This window comes from Coregonus lavaretus (genome assembly GCF_964263955.1).
Source record: "Coregonus lavaretus genome assembly, contig: HAP1_SCAFFOLD_723, whole genome shotgun sequence".
In the NCBI taxonomy this organism is placed as follows: domain Eukaryota; kingdom Metazoa; phylum Chordata; class Actinopteri; order Salmoniformes; family Salmonidae; genus Coregonus; species Coregonus lavaretus.
The window spans coordinates 64296-91415 of NW_028156100.1; positions in this window are offsets into that span (position 1 = coordinate 64296).

Here is a 27120-nt window from a genome sequence, read left to right on the forward strand (position 1 = left end):
AGAGGAGTTGTATTGTATGTCATTCTGATATGCTGCTGAGAGGACTTGTATTGTATGTCATTCTGATATGCTGCTGAGTGGACTTGTATTGTATGTCATTCTGATATGCTGCTGAGAGGTCTTGTATTGTATGTCATTCTGATATGCAGCTGAGAGGACTTGTATTGTATGTCATTCTGATATGCAGCTGAGAGGACTTGTATTGTATGTCATTCTGATATGCAGCTGAGAGGACTTGTATTGTATGTTATACTGATATGCAGCTGAGAGGACTTGTATTGGATGTCATTCTGATATGCAGCTGAGAGGACTTGTATTGGATGTCATTCTGATATGCTGCTGAGAGGACTTGTATTGTATGTCATTCTGATATGCTGCTGAGAGGACTTGTATTGTATGTCATACTGATATGCAGCTGAGAGGACTTGTATTGGATGTAATTCTGATATGCAGCTGAGAGGACTTGTATTGGATGTCATTCTGATATGCTGCTGAGAGGCCTTGTATTGTATGTCATACTGATATGCTGCTGAGAGGACTTGTATTGTATGTCATTCTGATATGCTGCTGAGAGGACTTGTATTGTATGTCATTCTGATATGCAGCTGAGAGGGCTTGTATTGTATGTCATTCTGATATGCAGCTGAGAGGACTTGTATTGTATGTCATTCTGATATGCTGCTGAGAGGACTTGTATTGTATGTCATACTGATATGCTGCTGAGAGGACTTGTATTGTATGTCATACTGATATGCTACTGAGAGGACTTGTATTGTATGTCATTCTGATATGCTGCTGAGAGGACTTGTATTGTATGTCAGACTGATATGCAGCTGAGAGGACTTGTATTGTATGTCATTCTGATATGCTGCTGAGAGGACTTGTATTGTATGTCATTCTGATATGCTGCTGAGAGGACTTGTATTGGATGTCATTCTGATATGCTGCTGAGAGGTCTTGTATTGTATGTCATTCTGATATGCAGCTGAGAGGACTTGTATTGTATGTCATTCTGATATGCAGCTGAGAGGACTTGTATTGTATGTCATTCTGATATGCAGCTGAGAGGACTTGTATTGTATGTCATACTGATATGCAGCTGAGAGGACTTGTATTGGATGTCATTCTGATATGCAGCTGAGAGGACTTGTATTGGATGTCATTCTGATATGCTGCTGAGAGGACTTGTATTTTATGTCATTCTGATATGCTGCTGAGAGGACTTGTATTGTATGTCATACTGATATGCAGCTGAGAGGACTTGTATTGTATGTCATTCTGATATGCTGCTGAGAGGACTTGTATTGTATATCATACTGATATGCAGCTGAGAGGACTTGTATTGGATGTCATTCTGATATGCAGCTGAGAGGGCTTGTATTGGATGTCATTCTGATATGCTGCTGAGAGGACTTGTATTGGATGTCATTCTGATATGCAGCTGAGAGGTATTGTATTGGATGTCATTCTGATATGCAGCTGAGAGGACTTGTATTGTATGTCATTCTGATATGCTGCTGAGAGGACTTGTATTGGATGTAATTCTGATATGCAGCTGAGAGGACTTGTATTGGATGTCATTCTGATATGCAGCTGAGAGGTCTTGTATTGGATGTCATTCTGATATGCTGCTGAGAGGACTTGTATTGGATGTCATTCTGATATGTTGCTGAGAGGACTTGTATTGTATGTCATTCTGATATGCAGCTGAGAGGTCTTGTATTGTATGTCATACTGATATGCAGCTGAGAGGACTTGTATTGGATGTCATTCTGATATGTTGCTGAGAGGACTTGAATTGTATGTCATTCTGATATGCTGCTGAGAGGACTTGTATTGGATGTCATTCTGATATGCTGCTGAGAGGACTTGTATTGTATGTCATTCTGATATGCTGCTGAGAGGACTTGTATTGGATGTCATTCTGATATGTTGCTGAGAAGACTTGTATTGTATGTCATTCTGATATGCAGCTGAGAGGTCTTGTATTGTATGTCATTCTGATATGCTGCTGAGAGGACTTGTATTGTATGTCATACTGATATGTTGCTGAGAGGACTTGTATTGTATGTCATACTGATATGCAGCTGAGAGGACTTGTATTGTATGTCATACTGATATGCTGCTGAGAGGACTTGTATTGTATGTCATTCTGATATGCTGCTGAGAGGACTTGTATTGTATGTCATTCTGATATGCTGCTGAGAGGACTTGTATTGTATGTCATATTGATATGCAGCTGAGAGAATTTGTGTTGTATGTCATTCTGATATGCTGCTGAGAGGACTTGTATTGTATGTCATTCTGATATGCTGCTGAGAGGTCTTGTATTGGATGTCATTCTGATATGCTGCTGAGAGGACTTGTATTGTATGTCATTCTGATATGCTGCTGAGAGGACTTGTATTGGATGTCATTCTGATATGTTGCTGAGAGGACATGTATTGTATGTCATTCTGATATGCAGCTGAGAGGTCTTGTATTGTATGTCATTCTGATATGCTGCTGAGAGGACTTGTATTGTATGTCATACTGATATGTTGCTGAGAGGACTTGTATTGTATGTCATACTGATATGCAGCTGAGAGGTCTTGTATTGTATGTCATACTGATATGCTGCTGAGAGGACTTGTATTGTATGTCATTCTGATATGCTGCTGAGAGGACTTGTATTGTATGTCATTCTGATATGCTGCTGAGAGGACTTGTATTGTATGTCATTCTGATATGCAGCTGAGAGGACTTGTATTGTATGTCATTCTGATATGCAGCTGAGAGGACTTGTATTGTATGTCATTCTGATATGCTGCTGAGAGGTCTTGTATTGTATGTCATTCTGATATGCAGCTGAGAGGAATTGTATTGTATGTCATTCTGATATGCAGCTGAGAGGACTTGTATTGTATGTCATTCTGATATGCTGCTGAGAGGACTTGTATTGTATGTCATACTGATATGCTGCTGAGAGGAATTGTATTGTATGTCATACTGATATGCTGCTGAGAGGACTTGTATTGTATGTCATACTGATATGCAGCTGAGAGGACTTGTATTGTATGTCATTCTGATATGCTGCTGAGAGGACTTGTATTGTATGTCATACTGATATGCTGCTGAGAGGACTTGTATTGTATGTCATTCTGATATGCTGCTGAGAGGACTTGTATTGTATGTCATACTGATATGCTGCTGAGAGGAATTGTATTGTATGTCATACTGATATGCTGCTGAGAGGACTTGTATTGTATGTCATTCTGATATGCAGCTGAGAGGGCTTGTATTGTATGTCATACTGATATGCAGCTGAGAGGTCTTGTATTGTATGTCATACTGATATGCAGCTGAGAGGACTTGTATTGTATGTCATTCTGATATGCAGCTGAGAGGCCTTGTATTGTATGTCATTCTGATATGCAGCTGAGAGGACTTGTATTGTATGTCATTCTGATATGCAGCTGAGAGGACTTGTATTGTATGTCATTCTGATATGCAGCTGAGAGGTGTTGTATTGTATGTCATACTGATATGCTGCTGAGAGGACTTGTATTGTATGTCATACTGATATGCAGCTGAGAGGACTTGTATTGTATGTCATACTGATATGCTGCTGAGAGGACTTGTATTGTATGTCATACTGATATGCTGCTGAGAGGACTTGTATTGTATGTCATACTGATATGCAGCTGAGAGGACTTGTATTGTATGTCATTCTGATATGCTGCTAAGAGAACTTGTATTGTATGTCAGACTGATATGCAGCTGAGAGGAGTTGTATTGTATGTCATTCTGATATGCTGCTGAGAGGACTTGTATTGTATGTCATTCTGATATGCTGCTGAGTGGACTTGTATTGTATGTCATTCTGATATGCTGCTGAGAGGTCTTGTATTGTATGTCATTCTGATATGCAGCTGAGAGGACTTGTATTGTATGTCATTCTGATATGCAGCTGAGAGGACTTGTATTGTATGTCATTCTGATATGCAGCTGAGAGGACTTGTATTGTATGTTATACTGATATGCAGCTGAGAGGACTTGTATTGGATGTCATTCTGATATGCAGCTGAGAGGACTTGTATTGGATGTCATTCTGATATGCTGCTGAGAGGACTTGTATTGTATGTCATTCTGATATGCTGCTGAGAGGACTTGTATTGTATGTCATACTGATATGCAGCTGAGAGGACTTGTATTGGATGTAATTCTGATATGCAGCTGAGAGGACTTGTATTGGATGTCATTCTGATATGCTGCTGAGAGGACTTGTATTGGATGTCATTCTGATATGCAGCTGAGAGGTCTTGTATTGGATGTCATTCTGATATGCAGCTGAGAGGACTTGTATTGTATGTCATTCTGATATGCTGCTGAGAGGACTTGTATTGGATGTCATTCTGATATGCAGCTGAGAGGACTTGTATTGGATGTCATTCTGATATTTAGCTGAGAGGTCTTGTATTGGATGTCATTCTGATATGCTGCTGAGAGGACTTGTATTGGATGTCATTCTGATATGTTGCTGAGAGGACTTGTATTGTATGTCATTCTGATATGCAGCTGAGAGGTCTTGTATTGTATGTCATACTGATATTCAGCTGAGAGGACTTGTATTGGATGTCATTCTGATATGTTGCTGAGAGGACTTGTATTGTATGTCAGACTGATATGCTGCTGAGAGGACTTGTATTGGATGTCATTCTGATATGCTGCTGAGAGGACTTGTATTGGATGTCATTCTGATATGTTGCTGGGAGGACTTGTATTGTATGTCATTCTGATATGCAGCTGAGAGGTCTTGTATTGTATGTCATTCTGATATGCTGCTGAGAGGACTTGTATTGTATGTCATACTGATATGTTGCTGAGAGGACTTGTATTGTATGTCATACTGATATGCAGCTGAGAGGACTTGTATTGTATGTCATACTGATATGCTGCTGAGAGGACTTGTATTGTATGTCATTCTGATATGCTGCTGAGAGGACTTGTATTGTATGTCATTCTGATATGCTGCTGAGAGGACTTGTATTGTATGTCATATTGATATGCAGCTGAGAGGACTTGTGTTGTATGTCATTCTGATATGCTGCTGAGAGGACTTGTATTGTATGTCATTCTGATATGCTGCTGAGAGGACTTGTATTGGATGTCATTCTGATATGCTGCTGAGAGGACTTGTATTGTATGTCATTCTGATATGCTGCTGAGAGGACTTGTATTGGATGTCATTCTGATATGTTGCTGAGAGGACTTGTATTGTATGTCATTCTTATATGCAGCTGAGAGGTCTTGTATTGTATGTCATTCTGATATGCTGCTGAGAGGACTTGTATTGTATGTCATACTGATATGCTGCTGAGAGGTATTGTATTGTATGTCATACTGATATGCTGCTGAGAGGACTTGTATTGTATGTCATACTGATATGCTGCTGAGAGGCCTTGTATTGTATGTCATACTGATATGCTGCTGAGAGGACTTGTATTGTATGTCATTCTGATATGCTGCTGAGAGGACTTGTATTGTATGTCATTCTGATATGCAGCTGAGAGGGCTTGTATTGTATGTCATTCTGATATGCAACTGAGAGGACTTGTATTGTATGTCATTCTGATATGCTGCTGAGAGGACTTGTATTGTATGTCATACTGATATGCTGCTGAGAGGACTTGTATTGTATGTCATACTGATATGCTACTGAGAGGACTTGTATTGTATGTCATTCTGATATGCTGCTGAGAGGACTTGTATTGTATGTCAGACTGATATGCAGCTGAGAGGACTTGTATTGTATGTCATTCTGATATGCTGCTGAGAGGACTTGTATTGTATGTCATTCTGATATGCTGCTGAGAGGACTTGTATTGTATGTCATTCTGATATGCTGCTGAGAGGTCTTGTATTGTATGTCATTCTGATATGCAGCTGAGAGGAATTGTATTGTATGTCATTCTGATATGCAGCTGAGAGGACTTGTATTGTATGTCATTCTGATATGCTGCTGAGAGGTCTTGTATTGTATGTCATTCTGATATGCAGCTGAGATGACTTGTATTGTATGTCATTCTGATATGCTGCTGAGAGGACTTGTATTGTATGTCATACTGATATGCTGCTGAGAGGACTTGTATTGTATGTCATTCTGATATGCAGCTGAGAGGACTTGTATTGTATGTCATTCTGATATGCAGCTGAGAGGACTTGTATTGTATGTCATTCTGATATGCTGCTGAGAGGACTTGTATTGTATGTCATACTGATATGCTGCTGAGAGGTATTGTATTGTATGTCATACTGATATGCTGCTGAGAGGACTTGTATTGTATGTCATACTGATATGCTGCTGAGAGGCCTTGTATTGTATGTCATACTGATATGCTGCTGAGAGGACTTGTATTGTATGTCATTCTGATATGCTGCTGAGAGGACTTGTATTGTATGTCATTCTGATATGCAGCTGAGAGGGCTTGTATTGTATGTCATTCTGATATGCAGCTGAGAGGACTTGTATTGTATGTCATTCTGATATGCTGCTGAGAGGACTTGTATTGTATGTCATACTGATATGCTGCTGAGAGGACTTGTATTGTATGTCATACTGATATGCTACTGAGAGGACTTGTATTGTATGTCATTCTGATATGCTGCTGAGAGGACTTGTATTGTATGTCAGACTGATATGCAGCTGAGAGGACTTGTATTGTATGTCATTCTGATATGCTGCTGAGAGGACTTGTATTGTATGTCATTCTGATATGCTGCTGAGAGGACTTGTATTGTATGTCATTCTGATATGCTGCTGAGAGGTCTTGTATTGTATGTCATTCTGATATGCAGCTGAGAGGCATTGTATTGTATGTCATTCTGATATGCAGCTGAGAGGACTTGTATTGTATGTCATTCTGATATGCTGCTGAGAGGTCTTGTATTGTATGTCATTCTGATATGCAGCTGAGATGACTTGTATTGTATGTCATTCTGATATGCTGCTGAGAGGACTTGTATTGTATGTCATACTGATATGCTGCTGAGAGGACTTGTATTGTATGTCATTCTGATATGCAGCTGAGAGGACTTGTATTGTATGTCATTCTGATATGCAGCTGAGAGGACTTGTATTGTATGTCATACTGATATGCAGCTGAGAGGACTTGTATTGGATGTCATTCTGATATGCAGCTGAGAGGACTTGTATTGGATGTCATTCTGATATGCTGCTGAGAGGACTTGTATGGTATGTCATTCTGATATGCTGCTGAGAGGACTTGTATTGTATGTCATACTGATATGCAGCTGAGAGGACTTGTATTGTATGTCATTCTGATATGCTGCTGAGAGGACTTGTATTGTATGTCATACTGATATGCAGCTGAGAGGCCTTGTATTGGATGTCATTCTGATATGCAGCTGAGAGGGCATGTATTGGATGTCATTCTGATATGCTGCTGAGAGGACTTGTATTGGATGTCATTCTGATATGCAGCTGAGAGGTCTTGTATTGGATGTCATTCTGATATGCAGCTGAGAGGACTTGTATTGTATGTCATTCTGATATGCTGCTGAGAGGATTTGTATTGGATGTCATTCTGATATGCAGCTGAGAGGACTTGTATTGGATGTCATTCTGATATGCAGCTGAGAGGTCTTGTATTGGATGTCATTCTGATATGCTGCTGAGTGGACTTGTATTGGATGTCATTCTGATATGTTGCTGAGAGGACTTGTATTGTATGTCATTCTGATATGCAGCTTAGAGGTCTTGTATTGTATGTCATACTGATATGCAGCTGAGAGGACTGGTATTGGATGTCATTATGATATGCTGCTGAGAGGACTTGTATTGGATGTCATTCTGATATGTTGCTGAGAGGACTTGTATTGTATGTCATTCTGATATGCAGCTGAGAGGTCATGTATTGTATGTCATTCTGATATGCTGCTGAGAGGACTTGTATTGTATGTCATACTGATATGCTGCTGAGAGGTATTGTATTGTATGTCATTCTGATATGCTGCTGAGAGGACTTGTATTGTATGTCATTCTGATATGCTGCTGAGAGGACTTGTATTGTATGTCATACTGATATGCTGCTGAGAGGACTTGTATTGTATGTCATACTGATATGCTGCTGAGAGGCCTTGTATTGTATGTCATACTGATATGCTGCTGAGAGGACTTGTATTGTGTTTCATTCTGATATGCTGCTGAGAGGACTTGTATTGTATGTCATTCTGATATGCAGCTGAGAGGGCTTGTATTGTATGTCATTCTGATATGCAGCTGAGAGGGCTTGTATTGTATGTCATTCTGATATGCTGCTGAGAGGACTTGTATTGTATGTCATACTGATATGCTGCTGAGAGGACTTGTATTGTATGTCATACTGATATGCTACTGAGAGGACTTGTATTGTATGTCATTCTGATATGCTGCTGAGAGGACTTGTATTGGATGTCATTCTGATATGCTGCTGAGAGGACTTGTATTGTATGTCATTCTGATATGCTGCTGAGAGGACTTGTATTGTATGTCATTCTGATATGCTGCTGAGAGGTCTTGTATTGTATGTCATTCTGATATGCAGCTGAGAGGACTTGTATTGTATGTCATTCTGATATGCAGCTGAGAGGTCTTGTATTGTATGTCATTCTGATATGCAGCTGAGAGGACTTGTATTGGATGTCATACTGATATGCAGCTGAGAGGACTTGTATTGGATGTCATTCTGATATGCAGCTGAGAGGTCTTGTATTGGATGTCATTCTGATATGCTGCTGAGAGGACTTGTATTGGATGTCATTCTGATATGCAGCTGAGAGGTCTTGTATTGGATGTCATTCTGATATGCAGCTGAGAGGACTTGTATTGTATGTCATTCTGATATGCTGCTGAGAGGAATTGTATTGTATGTCATTCTGATATGCTGCTGAGAGGAATTGTATTGGATGTCATTCTGATATGCAGCTGAGAGGACTTGTATTGGATGTCATTCTGATATGCAGCTGAGAGGTCTTGTATTGGATGTCATTCTGATATGTTGCTGAGAGGACTTGTATTGTATGTCATTCTGATATGCAGCTTAGAGGTCTTGTATTGTATGTCATACTGATATGCAGCTGAGAGGACTGGTATTGGATGTCATTATGATATGCTGCTGAGAGGACTTGTATTGGATGTCATTCTGATATGTTGCTGAGAGGACTTGTATTGTATGTCATTCTGATATGCAGCTGAGAGGTCTTGTATTGTATGTCATTCTGATATGCTGCTGAGAGGACTTGTATTGTATGTCATACTGATATGCTGCTGAGAGGTATTGTATTGTATGTCATTCTGATATGCTGCTGAGAGGACTTGTATTGTATGTCATTCTGATATGCTGCTGAGAGGACTTGTATTGTATGTCATACTGATATGCTGCTGAGAGGACTTGTATTGTATGTCATACTGATATGCTGCTGAGAGGCCTTGTATTGTATGTCATACTGATATGCTGCTGAGAGGACTTGTATTGTGTTTCATTCTGATATGCTGCTGAGAGGACTTGTATTGTATGTCATTCTGATATGCAGCTGAGAGGGCTTGTATTGTATGTCATTCTGATATGCAGCTGAGAGGACTTGTATTGTATGTCATTCTGATATGCTGCTGAGAGGACTTGTATTGTATGTCATACTGATATGCTGCTGAGAGGACTTGTATTGTATGTCATACTGATATGCTACTGAGAGGACTTGTATTGTATGTCATTCTGATATGCTGCTGAGAGGACTTGTATTGGATGTCATTCTGATATGCTGCTGAGAGGACTTGTATTGTATGTCATTCTGATATGCTGCTGAGAGGACTTGTATTGTATGTCATTCTGATATGCTGCTGAGAGGTCTTGTATTGTATGTCATTCTGATATGCAGCTGAGAGGACTTGTATTGTATGTCATTCTGATATGCAGCTGAGAGGACTTGTATTGTATGTCATTCTGATATGCAGCTGAGAGGACTTGTATTGGATGTCATACTGATATGCAGCTGAGAGGACTTGTATTGGATGTCATTCTGATATGCAGCTGAGAGGACTTGTATTGGATGTCATTCTGATATGCTGCTGAGAGGACTTGTATTGTATGTCATTCTGATATGCTGCTGAGAGGACTTGTATTGTATGTCATACTGATATGCAGCTGAGAGGACTTGTATTGTATGTCATTCTGATATGCTGCTGAGAGGACTTGTATTGTATGTCATACTGATATGCAGCTGAGAGGACTTGTATTGGATGTCATTCTGATATGCAGATGAGAGGGCATGTATTGGATGTCATTCTGATATGCTGCTGAGAGGACTTGTATTGGATGTCATTCTGATATGCAGCTGAGAGGACTTGTATTGTATGTCATTCTGATATGCTGCTGAGAGGACTTGTATTGGATGTCATTCTGATATGCAGCTGAGAGGACTTGTATTGGATGTCATTCTGATATGCAGCTGAGAGGTCTTGTATTGGATGTCATTCTGATATGCTGCTGAGAGGACTTGTATTGGATGTCATTCTGATATGTTGCTGAGAGGACTTGTATTGTATGTCATTCTGATATGCAGCTGAGAGGTCTTGTATTGTATGTCATACTGATATGCAGCTGAGAGGACTTGTATTGGATGTCATTCTGATATGTTGCTGAGAGGACTTGTATTGTATGTCATTCTGATATGCTGCTGAGAGGACTTGTATTGGATGTCATTCTGATATGCTGCTGAGAGGACTTGTATTGTATGTCATTCTGATATGCTGCTGAGAGGACTTGTATTGTATGTCATACTGATATGCAGCTGAGAGGACTTGTATTGTATGTCATTCTGATATGCTGCTGAGAGGACTTGTATTGTATGTCATACTGATATGCTGCTGAGAGGACTTGTATTGTATGTCATACTGATATGCTACTGAGAGGACTTGTATTGTATGTCATTCTGATATGCTGCTGAGAGGACTTGTATTGTATGTCAGACTGATATGCAGCTGAGAGGACTTGTATTGTATGTCATTCTGATATGCTGCTGAGAGGACTTGTATTGTATGTCATTCTGATATGCTGCTGAGAGGACTTGTATTGTATGTCATTCTGATATGCTGCTGAGAGGTCTTGTATTGTATGTCATTCTGATATGCAGCTGAGAGGACTTGTATTGTATGTCATTCTGATATGCAGCTGAGAGGACTTGTATTGTATGTCATTCTGATATGCTGCTGAGAGGACTTGTATTGTATGTCATTCTGATATGCTGCTGAGAGGACTTGTATTGTATGTCATTCTGATATGCTGCTGAGAGGTCTTGTATTGTTTGTCATTCTGATATGCAGCTGAGAGGACTTGTATTGTATGTCATTCTGATATGCAGCTGAGAGGACTTGTATTGTATGTCATTCTGATATGCAGCTGAGAGGACTTGTATTGTATGTCATACTGATATGCAGCTGAGAGGACTTGTATTGGATGTCATTCTGATATGCAGCTGAGAGGACTTGTATTGGATGTCATTCTGATATGCTGCTGAGAGGGCTTGTATTGTATGTCATTCTGATATGCTGCTGAGAGGACTTGTATTGTATGTCATACTGATATGCAGCTGAGAGGACTTGTATTGTATGTCATTCTGATATGCTGCTGAGAGGACTTGTATTGTATGTCATACTGATATGCAGCTGAGAGGACTTGTATTGGATGTCATTCTGATATGCAGCTGAGAGGGCATGTATTGGATGTCATTCTGATATGCTGCTGAGAGGACTTGTATTGTATGTCATTCTGATATGCAGCTGAGAGGTCTTGTATTGGATGTCATTCTGATATGCAGCTGAGAGGGCTTGTATTGTATGTCATTCTGATATGCTGCTGAGAGGACTTGTATTGGATGTCATTCTGATATGCAGCTGAGAGGACTTGTATTGGATGTCATTCTGATATGCAGCTGAGAGGTCTTGTATTGGATGTCATTCTGATATGCTGCTGAGAGGACTTGTATTGGATGTCATTCTGATATGTTGCTGAGAGGACTTGTATTGTATGTCATTCTGATATGCAGCTGAGAGGTCTTGTATTGTATGTCATACTGATATGCAGCTGAGAGGACTTGTATTGGATGTCATTCTGATATGTTGCTGAGAGGACTTGTATTGTATGTCATTCTGATATGCTGCTGAGAGGACTTGTATTGGATGTCATTCTGATATGCTGCTGAGAGGACTTGTATTGTATGTCATTCTGATATGCTGCTGAGAGGACTTGTATTGTATGTCATTCTGATATGCTGCTGAGAGGACTTGTATTGTATGTCATATTGATATGCAGCTGAGAGGACTTGTATTGTATGTCATTCTGATATGCTGCTGAGAGGACTTGTATTGTATGTCATTCTGATATGCTGCTGAGAGGACTTGTATTGGATGTCATTCTGATATGCTGCTGAGAGGACTTGTATTGTATGTCATTCTGATATGCTGCTGAGAGGACTTGTATTGGATGTCATTCTGATATGTTGCTGAGAGGACTTGTATTGTATGTCATTCTGATATGCAGCTGAGAGGTCTTGTATTGTATGTCATTCTGATATGCTGCTGAGAGGACTTGTATTGTATGTCATACTGATATGTTGCTGAGAGGACTTGTATTGTATGTCATACTGATATGCAGCTGAGAGGTCTTGTATTGTATGTCATACTGATATGCTGCTGAGAGGACTTGTATTGTATGTCATTCTGATATGCTGCTGAGAGGACTTGTATTGTATGTCATTCTGATATGCTGCTGAGAGGACTTGTATTGTATGTCATTCTGATATGCAGCTGAGAGGACTTGTATTGTATGTCATTCTGATATGCAGCTGAGAGGTCTTGTATTGTATGTCATTCTGATATGCTGCTGAGAGGACTTGTATTGTATGTCATACTGATATGCTGCTAGTATTAACGCCCTCCTCTGGAGTCGGGCTCCTGCTGGAGCTGGGTCGTCTGTTGTTGGTCCTAGTATTTTAACAAGAGGCTGATGGTCTGTCAATGTAAACTTACCACCATATAGGTAGTCATGGAACTTCATTACCCCAAATATGATCCCTAGGGCCTCCTCCTCTATTGGGGCATACTTCACCTCTGTCTTCTCTATTGGGGCTTACTTCACCGATGTCTTCTCTATTTGGTTATACTTCACCTCTGTCTTCTCTATTGGGGCATACTTCACCTCTGTCTTCTCTATTGGGGCATACTTCACCTCTGTCTCCTCTATTGGGGCATACTTCACCTCTGTCTTCTCTATTGGGGCATACTTCACCTCTGTCTTCTCTATTTGGGCATACTTCACCTCTGTCTTCTCTATTGGGGCATACTTCACCTCTGTCTTCTCTATTTGGGCATACTTCACCTCTGTCTTCTCTATTGGGGCATACTTCACCTCTGTCTTCTCTATTGGGGCATACTTCACCTCTGTCTTCTCTATTTGAGTTTGGGTGAAGCATATGCAATAGGCCTCTCACTACCGTGGGTTATTGTATGTGAGATGACAGCACCCCCCACCCCCCATATGGTGAGGCATCACAAGCCAATATTACTGGCATGTGAGGGTCGTAGTGCACTAACACTGAGGAGGAAGACAGCTGCGTCTTCGTTGTTTCAAATGCCTGCTGACATTGTTCTGACCCCACCCAAGGTCTATCTCTCTGGAAGAGCTCTGTCACAGGTTTGATGAGAGTAGAGAGATTCTCCATAAACTTCCCGTTTTACTCTTAACCCAGGCTCTTGCAGTCTCTGTAACACTGCTGCTTCTACGTTCTGGAAGTGGTCCTCTGCCGATTTCCCTGTGATGAGAATGTGATCCAGAAAGCCCCCAACCCCTGGTCAACCCTGTAAGACCCGGTCCATAATACATTGGAATATAGCTGGAGCGCTTGATACTCCATAAGGCAGTCTATTCATCTGGTAGAAACCCTTGTTTATAGTCAGGAAATGCTTTGACTCTTGATCTACCTCCACTTGCTGGTAGTTCCTGTGTAAGCTCTAACTCTGTGAACTGTTTACCTCCCGCCTAGAGTAGCAAACAAGTCCTGGGTCTTTGGTAAGGGGTACTGGTCCACATCCACCCATGCATTTACAGTCACCTTGTAATCATGACATATTCTGACACCCCCGTTTTGTCTTTGGAAGGCAAACTATAGGTGCTGCCCATTCACTATATTCTAATGGTGTGATCCCTCCTTGTTTTTCTATCTCTGTAAGCTGTTTGTCTACTGCCTCTCTGAGTGCATAAGGTCTAGCCTTATAAAACATTGGAACGGCTTTCTCTGACACTTGAATGTTGGCTTTAACTCCCTTTACCACACCCATTTCACCACTAAACACCTTTAACTCCCTTTACCACACCCATTTCACCACTAAACACCTTTAACTCCCTTTACCACACCCATTTCACCACTAAACACCTTTAACTCCCTTTACCACACCCATTTCACCACTAAACACCTTTAACTCCCTTTACCACACCCATTTCACCACTAAACACCTCAGCATATTTATCGCCCAGCTGTGCAACTGGGTCTGACACATGGTTCACTCTTGACCAATCTAATTTTAGGTGCTGAATCCAGTTTCTCCCCATTATCGTAGGACCCCTTCCCTATTGACACTAATAGGGGTAGTGGTAACACCTGAGCACCACATCTCACTTTAACCTCCAGCTTTCCCAATACCTGAATAGGCTGAGCTGAGTAAGTTCTCAAAACAACGTCACATGGTTGCAGTTTATGCTTCTTAAATATGCTGTTGTACAGCTTCGCTGAGATAAAACATGATGTGATACTCTCAACTTCTCTTTTACCAGAACCGAGAAGTTTCCGAGAGGAGACTGTTGGGAAGAGCTATAGGAGAACAGGTTAATTGTAATGGCTGGAATGGAATAAATAAATGATGCGTTAAATACCATTCAATTATTCCATTCCAGTCTTTACAATGAGCCCGTCCTCCTATATCTCCTCCACCAGCCTCCTCTGGTGTGTACGTGCCAGTATGCTGGTGTCCATGTTGCTGTGGAGGTAAATTATATACAGTATATATAAAAAAAAACTAATGCAGCCATTTTTATATCAATATCAAATAATTTCATCGTAATAATTAAGTACCTTACTGTGATTGGTTTGAATTAAAATGGTTTTAAAAAATAGCTTCTCTTAGCAAAGAGCAATTTGTCAAGCAAGTATTTTGCTAGGACTGTCTGGGAGTGGTCTGAGTGGGAAGGGGAAAACTGAAAACGAGTTGTTATTGGCTATTGGCTATTAACTCCATCCCACCAAAACACGCTGATTTTTCAGGAGGTCTTTTCAAACAGCTTTTACACTAAAAAGGCATTATCATAATTTTCACAATTTCACAGTATTATTCCAACCTCATAGCTTGGAAATATCTATAAAAAAACTGGAAAATCACATTTTTGACAGCACTGGTCCTTTAAGGAAACAATTCTGAACAAAACACATTTTAAATGAAAAGTAGAGACTTGTCATAAACCATTTGTCACGATCGTCTACGGAGGAGGACCAAAGCGCAGAGTTGAGGGTGAACATAATCTTTTATTAGATGATCGGAAAAAAACAACAAACGATACGTGACAGTTCACGGTCTAACAAAACAGACTTGAAACAAGATCCCACAAAACCAAATGGGAAACAGACAGTATAAATATGGCTCCCAATCAGAGACAACCAACGACAGCTGACACTCGTTGCCTCTGATTGGGAGCCACTCAGGCCAACATAGATATACACATACTAGATAAACAAATGAAATGCACACCCTGGCTCAACATACAAGTGTCCCCAGAGCCAGGGCGTGACAGTACCCCCCCCTAAACGCGCGGACTCCGACCGCGCCCACCAAACACCACAGGGGAGGGACCGGGTGGGCACTCCGCCTAGGCGGCGGATCCGGCTCCGGGCCTGATCCCCACTCCCTCTCCAACCCCCCAAAGTACCCCTGGTCCGGTCTGGCCCCGCTGGCCGGAGCTGGACCAAGTACCGAACCAGGCACCGGTGACACAGGCACGGGTTGTGCTGGACTGACGACGCGCACCCCTGGCTTGGGGCGTGGAGGAGGAAAGGGCCTTACCAGGCTGACGACGCGCACCCCTGGCTTGGTGCGTGGAGCAGGGACAGGCCTTACCAGGCTGACGACGCGCACCCCTGGCTTGGTGCGTGGAGGAGGGATGGGCCTTACCAGGCTGACGACGCACACCGTAGGCTTGGTGCGTGGAGCAGGGACAGGCCTTACCAGGCTGACGACTCGCACCCCAGACTTGGTGCGGAGAGCAGGAACGGGCCGGACAGGGCTGACGAAACGCACCACAGACTTGGTGCGGGGAGCAGGAATGGGCCGGACTGGGCTGGCGACGCGCACCACAGACTTGGTGCGGAGAGCAGGAACGGGCCGGACAGGGCTGACGAAACGCACCACAGACTTGGTGCGGGGAGCAGGAATGGGCCGGACTGGGCTGGCGACGCGCACCACAGACTTGGTGCGGAGAGCAGGAACGGGCCGGGCCGAGCTGGCGATGCGCACCGTACACTTGGTGCGAGTGGCAGGAACAGGCCGGACCGTACTGGGAACACACACCACTGGCCCTACGTGGGGATCAGGAACAGGCCGGACCGGACTGGCAACACACGCCAGTACCTCTCGCCGTGCCTCTACATCTTCCTTCCCCCTGGTGACCAGTGACTCCCGTAACCTGGCAGGCCTCCTGCTGCCCCGACGTCGTTAGCCCCCCCCTAAAAATGTTCTGGGGGTCTCTCCTCCCCGTGGGCCAGGCCTCTATAGTCCTCGCCCAACACTCGCTCTTCTGCCTCCAACTCCCGCTATTCAGCTCCTCAATAGGCTTGACCCAGTCTAAGCTCTTCCTCCATTGCGCCCAAGTCCACCCTTTCTGCTCCTCACTCGGCTGCTTGGTCCAGTTCAGGTGGGATCTTCTGTCACGATCGTCTACGGAGGAGGACCAAAGCGCAGCGTTGAGGGTGAACATAATCTTTTATTAGATGATCGGAAAAAAACAACAAACGATACGTGACAGTTCACGGTCTAACAAAACAGACTTGAAACAAGATCCCACAAAACCAAATGGGAAACAGACAGTATAAATATGGCTCCCAATCAGAGACAACCAACGACAGCTGACACTCGTTGCCTCTGATTGGGAGCCACTCAGGCCAACATAGATATACACATACTAGATAAACAAATGAAATGCACACCCTGGCTCAACATACAAGTGTCCCCAGAGCCAGGGCGTGACACCATTAGGCTACATCTCTGTTAAGAGTTGGGTTGTTTGGACCCCTCATAGCCTTGAGTTTTCACTCTACACCCCTCTCTCTCCTCCTCCTCCCCCTGTCTCCATCCCTCTCTCTCCTCCTCCTCCCCCTGTCTCCACCCCTCTCTCTCCCCCTCCTCCCCCTGTCTCCATCCCTCTCTCTCCTCCTCCTCCCCCTGTCTCCACCCTTCTCTCTCCTCCTCCTCCCCCTGTCTCCATCCCTCTCTCTCCTCCTCCCCCTGTCTCCACCCCTCTCTCTTCTCCTCCTCCCTCTGTCTCCACCCCTCTCTCTCCTCCTCCTCCCCCTGTCTCCATTCCTCTCTCTCCTCCTCCTCCCCCTGTCTCCACCCCTCTCTCTCCTCCTCCTCCCCCTGTCTCCACCCCTCTCTCTCCTCCTCCTCCTCCCCGTCTCCACTCCTCTCTCTCCTCCTCCTCCCCCTGTCTCCACCCCTCTCTCTCCTCCTCCCCCTGTCTCCACTCCTCTCTCTCCTCCTTCTCCCCCTGTCTCCACCCCCTCTCTCCTCCTCCTCCCCCTGTCTCCATCCCTCTCTCTCCTCCACCTCCCCCTGTCTCCACCCCCTCTCTCCTCCTCCTCCCCCTGTCTCCATCCCTCTCTCTCCTCCTCCTCCCCCTGTCTCCATCCCTCTCTTTCCTCCTCCTCCCCCTGTCTCCACCCCTCTCTCTCCTCCTCCTCCCCCTGTCTCCACCCCTCTCTCTCCTCCTCCTCCCCTTGTCTCCACCCCTCTCTCTCCTCCTCCTGTCTCCATCCCTCTCTCTCCTCCTCCTCCCCCTGTCTCCACCCCTCTCTCTCCTCCTCCTCCCCCTGTCTCCACCCCTCTCTCTCTCCAAGTTGAGGTACGTTGAGAACCTCCTGCCATGAGGAACACGTTTTCTCTTTCTCCTCAATGCTTCCATCCAATCCAATCCACCAGAAGTAGCTTTGTGTGATTTACTTCATGTGAACCATTCCACAATGACCTGAGTGTAACTGTTGCAATACCGGTTTCCTCAGTGAAGGTGGAATGATAACTCTCCTCTCCCACAGCAGACAACGGACTGTATTGATATCTCAGTTCCAGAGCATCTCCTGCGGCTTTACCTTTGATGATGATGTCCATCACTTCAGATGAAACCGGTTCGCTTCTGGTGTTTCTCCACACTTGTGCTGAAGTGACTGGTGCAGTTTTCCACTTGTCTGAAGTAGAAGATGTCTACTTGGCGTGACTCTGTCTTGACCACAGGTAGTGGTAACCTGGAGTCCATCTGACTCTGTCTTGACCACAGGTAGTGGTAACCTGGAGTCCATCTGACTCTGTCTTGACCACAGGTAGTGGTAACCTGGAGTCCATCTGACTCTGTCTTGACCACAGGTAGTGGTAACCTGGAGTCCATCTGACTCTGTCTTGACCACAGGTAGTGGTAACCTGGAGTCCATCTGACTCTGTCTTGACCACAGGTAGTGGTAACCTGGAGTCCATCTGACTCTGTCCTGACCACAGGTAGTGGTAACCTGGAGTCCATCTGACTCTGTCTTGACCACAGGTAGTGGTAACCTGGAGTCCATCTGACTCTGTCTTGACCACAGGTAGTGGTAACCTGGAGTCCATCTGACTCTGTCTTGACCACAGGTAGTGGTAACCTGGAGTCCATCTGACTCTGTCTTGACCACAGGTAGTGGTAACCTGGAGTCCATCTGACTCTGTCTTGACCACAGGTAGTGGTAACCTGGAGTCCATCTGACTCTGTCTTGACCACAGGTAGTGGTAACCTGGAGTCCATCTGACTCTGTCTTGACCACAGGTAGTGGTAACCTGGAGTCCATCTGACTCTGTCTTGACCACAGGTAGTGGTAACCTGGAGTTCATCTGACTCTGTCTTGACCACAGGTAGTGGTAACCTGGAGTCCATCTGACTCTGTCTTGACCACAGGTAGTGGTAACCTGGAGTCCATCTGACTCTGTCTTGACTACAGGTAGTGGTAACCTGGAAAGTCCATCTGCATCACAGGGGTTTGGTGGCACCTTAATTGGGGAGGACGGCCTCGTGGTAATGGCTGGAGCGGAATTAGGGGAATGGTATGAAATACATCAAACACATGGTTTCCATGGTTTCCATGTGTTTGATGCCATTCTATTTGCTCCATTCCAGACATTATTATGAGCCGTCCTCCCCTCAGCAGCCTCCACTGATCTGCATTGCAGTGCAGTTCTGACTTGCGGTACTTGATGTCGTAGGTGTGTGCTGACAACAAAGCCTGCCTTTACATTCTGCTGGCAGCAAGTGACAGAATCCTAGCATGAGGTCCAAAGATGCTCGTCAGCGAACAATGATTTGTAAGAAGGGTGACCAAGGGCTTCTCACTCTATCTGTGCATTAGTTACTTTCTGCTTCGTTCAATGTCCTTGATGTGAAAGCCTTCTCTTCACCAGAAGGCATGATATGGGACAAGACTGCTTCCACACCATAGAGACTCACGCTGACCAGCTCCAGTACTTTGTTCTGACTAAAGTGTCCAAGTCAGCCTTGACTTTTGGTCTGATAGCCTAAGGTACAATCTCCATACTCACCAGCTGGCCCTGTGTCAATCTCCATACTCACCAGCTGGCCCTGTGTCAATCTCCATACTCACCAGCTGGCCCTGTGTCAATCTCCATACTCACCAGCTGGCCCTGTGTCAATCTCCATACTCACCAGCTGGCCCTCTGTCAATCTCCATACTCTACGGCTGGCCCTGTGTCAATCTCCATACTCACCAGCTGGCCCTGTGTCAATCTCCATACTCACCAGCTGGCCCTGTGTCAATCTCCATACTCACCAGCTGGCCCTCTGTCAATCTCCATACTCTACGGCTGGCCCTGTGTCAATCTCCATACTCACCAGCTGGCCCTGTGTCAATCTCCATACTCACCAGCTGGCCCTGTGTCAATCTCCATACTCACCAGCTGGCCCTGTGTCAATCTCCATACTCACCAGCTGGCCCTCTGTCAATCTCCATACTCTACGGCTGGCCCTGTGTCAATCTCCATACGCACCAGCTGGCCCTGTGTCAATCTCCATACTCACCAGCTGGCCCTGTGTCAATCTCTATACTCACCAGCTGGCCCTGTGTCAATCTCCATACGCACCAGCTGGCCCTGTGTCAATCTCCATACTCACCAGCTGTCCCTCTAGCAAGGGAGACATAGTAGCCGTGCGCCCCCCCAGCAACAGTCAGGATTTTCAGTGTGACTTCCTTGTCTGATGAGTCACTCACCTCAGTGTTCTCCTGGTCTGATGAGTCACTCAACCCAGTGCTCTCCTGGTCTGATGAGTCACTCACCTCAGTGTTCTCCTGGTCTGATGAGTCACTCACCTCAGTGATCTCCTGGTCTGATGAGTCACTCACCTCAGTGTTCTCTTGGTCTAATGAGTCACTCACCTCAGTGTTCTCCTTGTCTGATGAGTCACTCACCTCAGTGTTCTCTTGGTCTGATGAGTCACTCACCTCAGTGTTCTCTTGGTCTGATGAGTCACTCACCTCTGTGTTCTCTTTCTCAACAGTGTGAACATCTCTTTTTCATTTGTTGGAATGTCTCTGGACAATCCATGTTCTTACACCAGCATGTAGATACTTGATGTCCCACCTTGCCACATGTGACTTGATTTCCCTGTCTCTGATTTTCAGTTGAAACTCTGTGCACTTTTCCTTTTTTTGTGATCAACTTTTTATTTATTTTAAAGGAACACAGACAAGAACAAATAGCAGCAGGAATGGTTATACAGCTAGAGACACAATACTGTTAAAATATATATCAGAACAAATAGCACCAGGAATGGTTATACAGCTAGAGACACAATACTGTTAAAATATATATCAGAACAAATAGCAGCAGGAATGGTTATACAGTTAGAGACACAATACTGTTAAAATATATATCAGTATATTATGGAAACTAGTTATTGCAGATAAATACAATTATAATAAACCACATATACAATCACCCACCTCAGCTGCATCAACCCACCCTCCAACCCCTCCTGGGACCACCCCAACCCACCCTCCAACCCCTCCTGGGACCACCCCAACCCACCCTCCAACCCCTCCTGGTACCACCCCAACCCACCCTCCAACCCCTCCTGGGACCACCCCAACCCACCCTCCAACCCCTCCTGGGACCACCCCAACCCACCCTCCAACCCCTCCTGGGACCACCCCAACCCACCCTCCAACCCCTCCTGGGACCACCCCGACCCACCCTCCAACCCCTCCTGGGACCACCCCGACCCACCCTCCAACCCCTCCTGAGACCACCCCAACCCACCCACCCTCCAACCCACCCTCCAACCCCTCCTGGGACCACCCCAACACACCCTCCAACACCTCCTGGGACCACCCCAAATCACCCAACCTGATCTCCATTAAATTAAATACTAAATCAAGGTACACATTTGCACAAAAATTAAACGGTCAATCTATTGGGTAAAACCCACTGCAGGAGTTATTTTATGGTTTAAGCTGCAATTGTTGTTTGGCTAGCCCCATGGATCCTAGCAGTGGATAGTTCTAAATAAATTATATCTATAAAAGTGCTGATCCAATGAGGTGTGATGGTTGCCATCTTAGTTCCAACATATGTTTAGCTGCTGTCCAACCTGACAACATTATACGTCTTTGCTGTAATGACAGTGGTGAATTATCATTCAGTAATAACAGTTTGGGGGAACAAGGTATGAGGATACCTCTTTCCAAAACATGTCCCCTGGTCACTCCCAGTACATATAATTAAAGGAGCCCAAGGCACCTTGATTACATAGATCACACAGAGGAGCGGTTGTGATTTCTATTAAATGATGTTTTCTAGGTGGAAGGTTTACCCTGTGTATGAGATTAAAATGTATCAGCTGGTGATTAGGATTGTTAGATGAACCAACTAAGTTCCTGACGAACTCAACTGGTGAGCCTCTTTAGCAGCTAGTTCCATGGACACACTGATTTCAATGTCCTTTGCCAAGGTCAGATGACTTTCAGTCAACAGTCTCTTTTGTGTAGCTTCACTCCGTAGCCCACATACTAGTCTGTCTCTAATGATGTCATTTAGAACAGCATTAAACTCAGTGTTCTGGTAGTTTCTTTAATGCAGCAGCAAACATTGTTACTGATTCTCCCTCTTCCTGATGTCTCCTGTGGAACCTGAACCTTTCATCATTAACTAGTGGTTCTGGTGAAAAATGTCCTTTAAGTATCTCCACAATATCCCCATACGTCTTATTACCTGTTCTGTCTGGCTGTAGCAGGCTGCCTAGTAAATTAAATGTCTTTGGCCCCATTACACTAAAACATGTAGGCACAATGTTGTCCTCATCCATGTCATTTACAATAACTAAATATTCAAACCGTTCTGTATATGAGCTCCACTGTGAAATACTTTTATCAAACTGTCCAATGTTTCCAACAATTCCAATAATTGTTCATTTCTCAACAAGCTCCTGATTGTCACTCACTTCAATATTGTCCTCAACCACAGCAATATTTTCCTCAGTCATGTGATCTTCATTCACTTCACTCACTGACGTTTCCTCCTAAATTCGCTCATTTAGCAGATTTAATTAAAAGGTTTGTCTTCACAGTTGAATAAATGTCCTTTCCTTTAATCACTGTATATTCCTCCCTTTTAATCACGTTGTTTTCCCGCTCCGACGTCCGTCTCAAGTCCTTTTCTGCCGTCCATGACGATGTTAACTCTCTCTCTTAGCTAGCTAGACTATGCACTTGCCTCTGCTAGCAATACACTGTGCTAACATTAGCCTAGACTGTACCACAGAAAATAACAGTTTTAAACAGTTGTAAAAACCCACTTCTTCCAGACAGAATAGTTCCTGTAGATTCAGACTTACTCATCGCCAATCTTTTGTTATGTCTCGTGGGTTTCATAACCACGTCTGTATAACAATTCAATAATGATGAGACAGGAGACAGGAATCAGTTCAACCATTTATCTGGAACGTGATCATCTCAACACATACAAACCCCCATGATGCTCTGCAGCACAACCCCAATATACAACAAATACATAGATAAGTAAATGGACACTAAACAAAACTCATAGAGGAATTTAAATGTTCATTTCTAGAAAGTAGGGCCATGGGATAGGGTCAGAAAGGTCAGTATGTTTGATAACTGGTTACAGAGGTGACATAACAAGCATAAGGTCCATTATAACACAGTGATGCAGAGGTGGGAGCTAAAAGCAGACATGGACAGTGAGACGGTGTGAGGAGGTCAGGGGTGAAACACTAGATCAGGACAGGTAGAAATGGCAGGGCTGGAAATAGACACAGAGACACATTCTGATCATGGCTCAGACCTGACCTGAGACACCCAAACAGAAGATGCCATAGCAAAGTCCTGTCCAGTAGGCTATATGGGATTTCCTTTCATCAAAATACAACACATGGAAATGTGTCCAGTGTGTGTGTGTCCAGTGTGTTTGTGTGTGTCCAGTGTGTGTGAGTGTGTGTGTCCAGTGTGTGTGTGTGTGTGTGTGTGTGTGTGTGTGTGTGTGTGTGTGTCCAGTGAATGTGTATGTGAGTGGTTCCAGTGTGTGTGTGTGTGTGTCCAGTGTGTGTGTGTCCAGCGTATGTGTGTGTGTCCAGTGTGTGTGTATCCAGTGTGTGTGTGTCCAGTGTGTGTGTGTAAAGTGTGTGTGTGTGTGTCCAATGTGTGTGTGTGTGACCAGAGTGTGTGTGTCCATTGTGTGTGTGTGTCCAGTGTGTGGGTGTGGTTGTCCAGTGTGTGTCCAGTGTGTGTGTGTGTGTGTGTGTGATCAGTGTGTGTGTCCTGTGTGTGTGTGTGAGTGTGTGTGTCCAGTGTGTGTGTGTGTCAGGTGTGTGTGTGTGTGTGTGTGTGTCCAGTGTGTCCAGTGTGTGTGTGTCCAGTGTGTGTGTCCTGTGTGTGTGTATGTGTCCTGTGTGTGTGTTTCCAGTGTGTATGTGTGTGTGTCCAGTGTGTATGAGTGTGTGTCCTGTGTGTGTGTGTGTTTGTCCAGTGTATGTGTGTGTGTGTGTGTGTGTGTGTCCAGTGTGTGTGTGTCATCTGTGTGTGTGTGTGTGTGTCCAGTGTGTGTGTGTCCAGTGTGTGTGTGTTCAGTGTGTGTGTGTCCAATGTGTGTGTGTGTGTCCAGAGTGTGTGTGTGTCCATTGTGTGTGTGTGTCCAGTGTGTGGGTGTGTTTGTCCAGTGTGTGTCCAGTGTGTGTGTGTGTGTGTGTGTGATCAGTGTGTGTGTCCTGTGTGTGTGTGTGTGTGTGTGTGTGTACAGTGTGTGTGTATCAAGTGTGTTTGTGTGTCCAGTGTGTGTCAGTGTGTGTCCAGTGTGTGTGTGTGTGTGTGTGTGTGTCCAGTGTGTGTGTGTGTCCAGTGTTTGTGTGTGTCCAGTGTGTGTGTGTGTCCAGTGTGTCAGTGTGTGTGTGTGTCCAGTGTGTGTGTGTGTCCAGTGTGTGTGTGTGTGTCCAGTGTGTGTGTTTGTGTCCAGTGTGTGTGTCCAGTGTGTGCGTGTGTCCAGTGTGTGTGTGTGTGTGTGTTAGTGTTACCATGGTTATTATTTACAGGGACACTGAGGAGTCTTCATAAACCCTAAACCCTGGATAGAGGGACTCAGTGAATGTGGAGTGGAATGTGTTCAGGTGGGTCAGTGTGTCAGAGGAGACTCTGTAGAAGGACAGAGTGCCGGCTGGCCAGTCCAGATACACTCCTACTCTGTGGGAGCTGGAGGAGGGGACGTCTATGGTAGTGGACTTATTATTGTGCCAGGCAGAGTAACTGTTGTCAGAGCAGAACAGACTCCAGGACTTGTCATTGTATCCAATCCTACAGTCATCACCCCATCCTCTCCTGCTGATTCCTTTATATGTCACTCCTATATCAGCCCCTCTCCCACTCCACTCTACCTCCCAGTAACAGCGCCCAGTCAGACCCTCTCTACACAGCACCTGACTACAGCCCTCAAATCTCTCTGGGTGATCAGGATACGGCTGCTCCTCTCTCCTCCATGTCACCTTTCTGTTCTCCTCATACAGAGAGAGGAATCTGTTTACTGTGTTTAGGTCCAGTGTGAGATCACAGACATCTGATGGATGAAACCAGACACAATATTAGAAATCATCATCATTCACATTAGAACGTTAACTCACTTTTCACTAATTCATTTAATGTAGATGTTTCTAGGTATCAAAAGGAGAAGTTAAGTTAACTTGAGACTTGTTGAATGATCATATGTTATACTGTATGGTAATATAAAACACACTTATTCCCATTAATTACACACACACACATACACACATCCTGAACACACACACACACATCCTGAACACACACACACACTGAACACACACACACACACACACCTTCATGCATGCATGAACACACACACACATTTCTAAAGTAACACAAACACGCCACACACACACACACACACACAGACACACACATTGTCAAAGCAACTCTTTGTAAACTTTGGTGTCCCTGATTTGTGCTTCTGTAGAACTACAGCTGATATTTAATATGACCAAGTAAGTAATGATGGTGGTCTTTGACTTTGACTTCACTTGAATTAAGACTTATTCTTAGTCATATTCTTCACAGCAGTCAACACTCACATTTTCTAACTCCAGGTTTCATTCTGTTCTCTCCACCATGTTCCACACTGTAGCGGTAAGCAGAAGAACAGACAGTCATTGAGGGATACACCTGAACTCACACACACACAGTCAACATATAACTTTGTGTGTGTCTAAATAATATAATATGACTGTGTGTGTGTGTGTGTGTGTCCAGTGTGTGTGTGTCCAGTGTGTGTGTGTCCAGTGTGTGTGTGTGTGTCCTGTGTGTGTGTGTCCAGTGTGTGTGTGTGGGTCCACTGGACACACACACACTGGACACACACACACAAACACACTGGACACACACACACACATTGGACACACACTGGACACACAAACACTACACACACACACTGGACACACACACACACACTCACACTGGACACACACACATACACTGGACAAACACACACACACACTGGACACACACACACACACACAAACACACTGGACACACACACACTGGTCACACAAACACACACTGGACACAAACTGGACACACACACAAACTGGACACACACACACACACACACACACACACACACACACACACACACACACACACACACACACACACACACACACACACACACACACACACACACACACACACACACACACACACAGCATATCACTTTGTATAAGCGGTGGTAAGAATGTTTGTCTGTGTATGTGTCCAGTGTGTGTGTCCAGTGTGTGTGTGTGTCTGTGTGTGTGTGTCCTGTTTGTGTGTGTGTGTGTCCAGTTTGTGTGTGTCCAGTGTGTGTGTGTGTGTGTGTGTCCAGTGTGTGTGTGTCCAGTGTGTGTGTGTGTCCAGTGTGTGTGTCCAGTGTGTGTGTGTCCTGTGTGTGTGTGTGTCCAGTGTGTGTGTGTCCTGTGTGTGTGTGTGTGTCCAGTGTGTGTGTGTGTCCAGTGTGTGTGTGTGTCCAGTTTGTGTGTGTGTCCAGTTTGTGTGTGTGTCCAGTTTGTGTCCAGTGTGTGTGTGTGTGTGTGTGTGTTTGTGTGACCAGTGTGTGTGTGTCCAGTGTGTTTGTGTGTGTGTGTGTGTGTCCAGTGTGTGTGTGTGTTTGTCCAGTGTATGTGTGTGTGTCCAGTGTGAGTGTGTGTGTGTGTGTGTCCAGTGTGTGTGTGTAGTGTTTGTGTG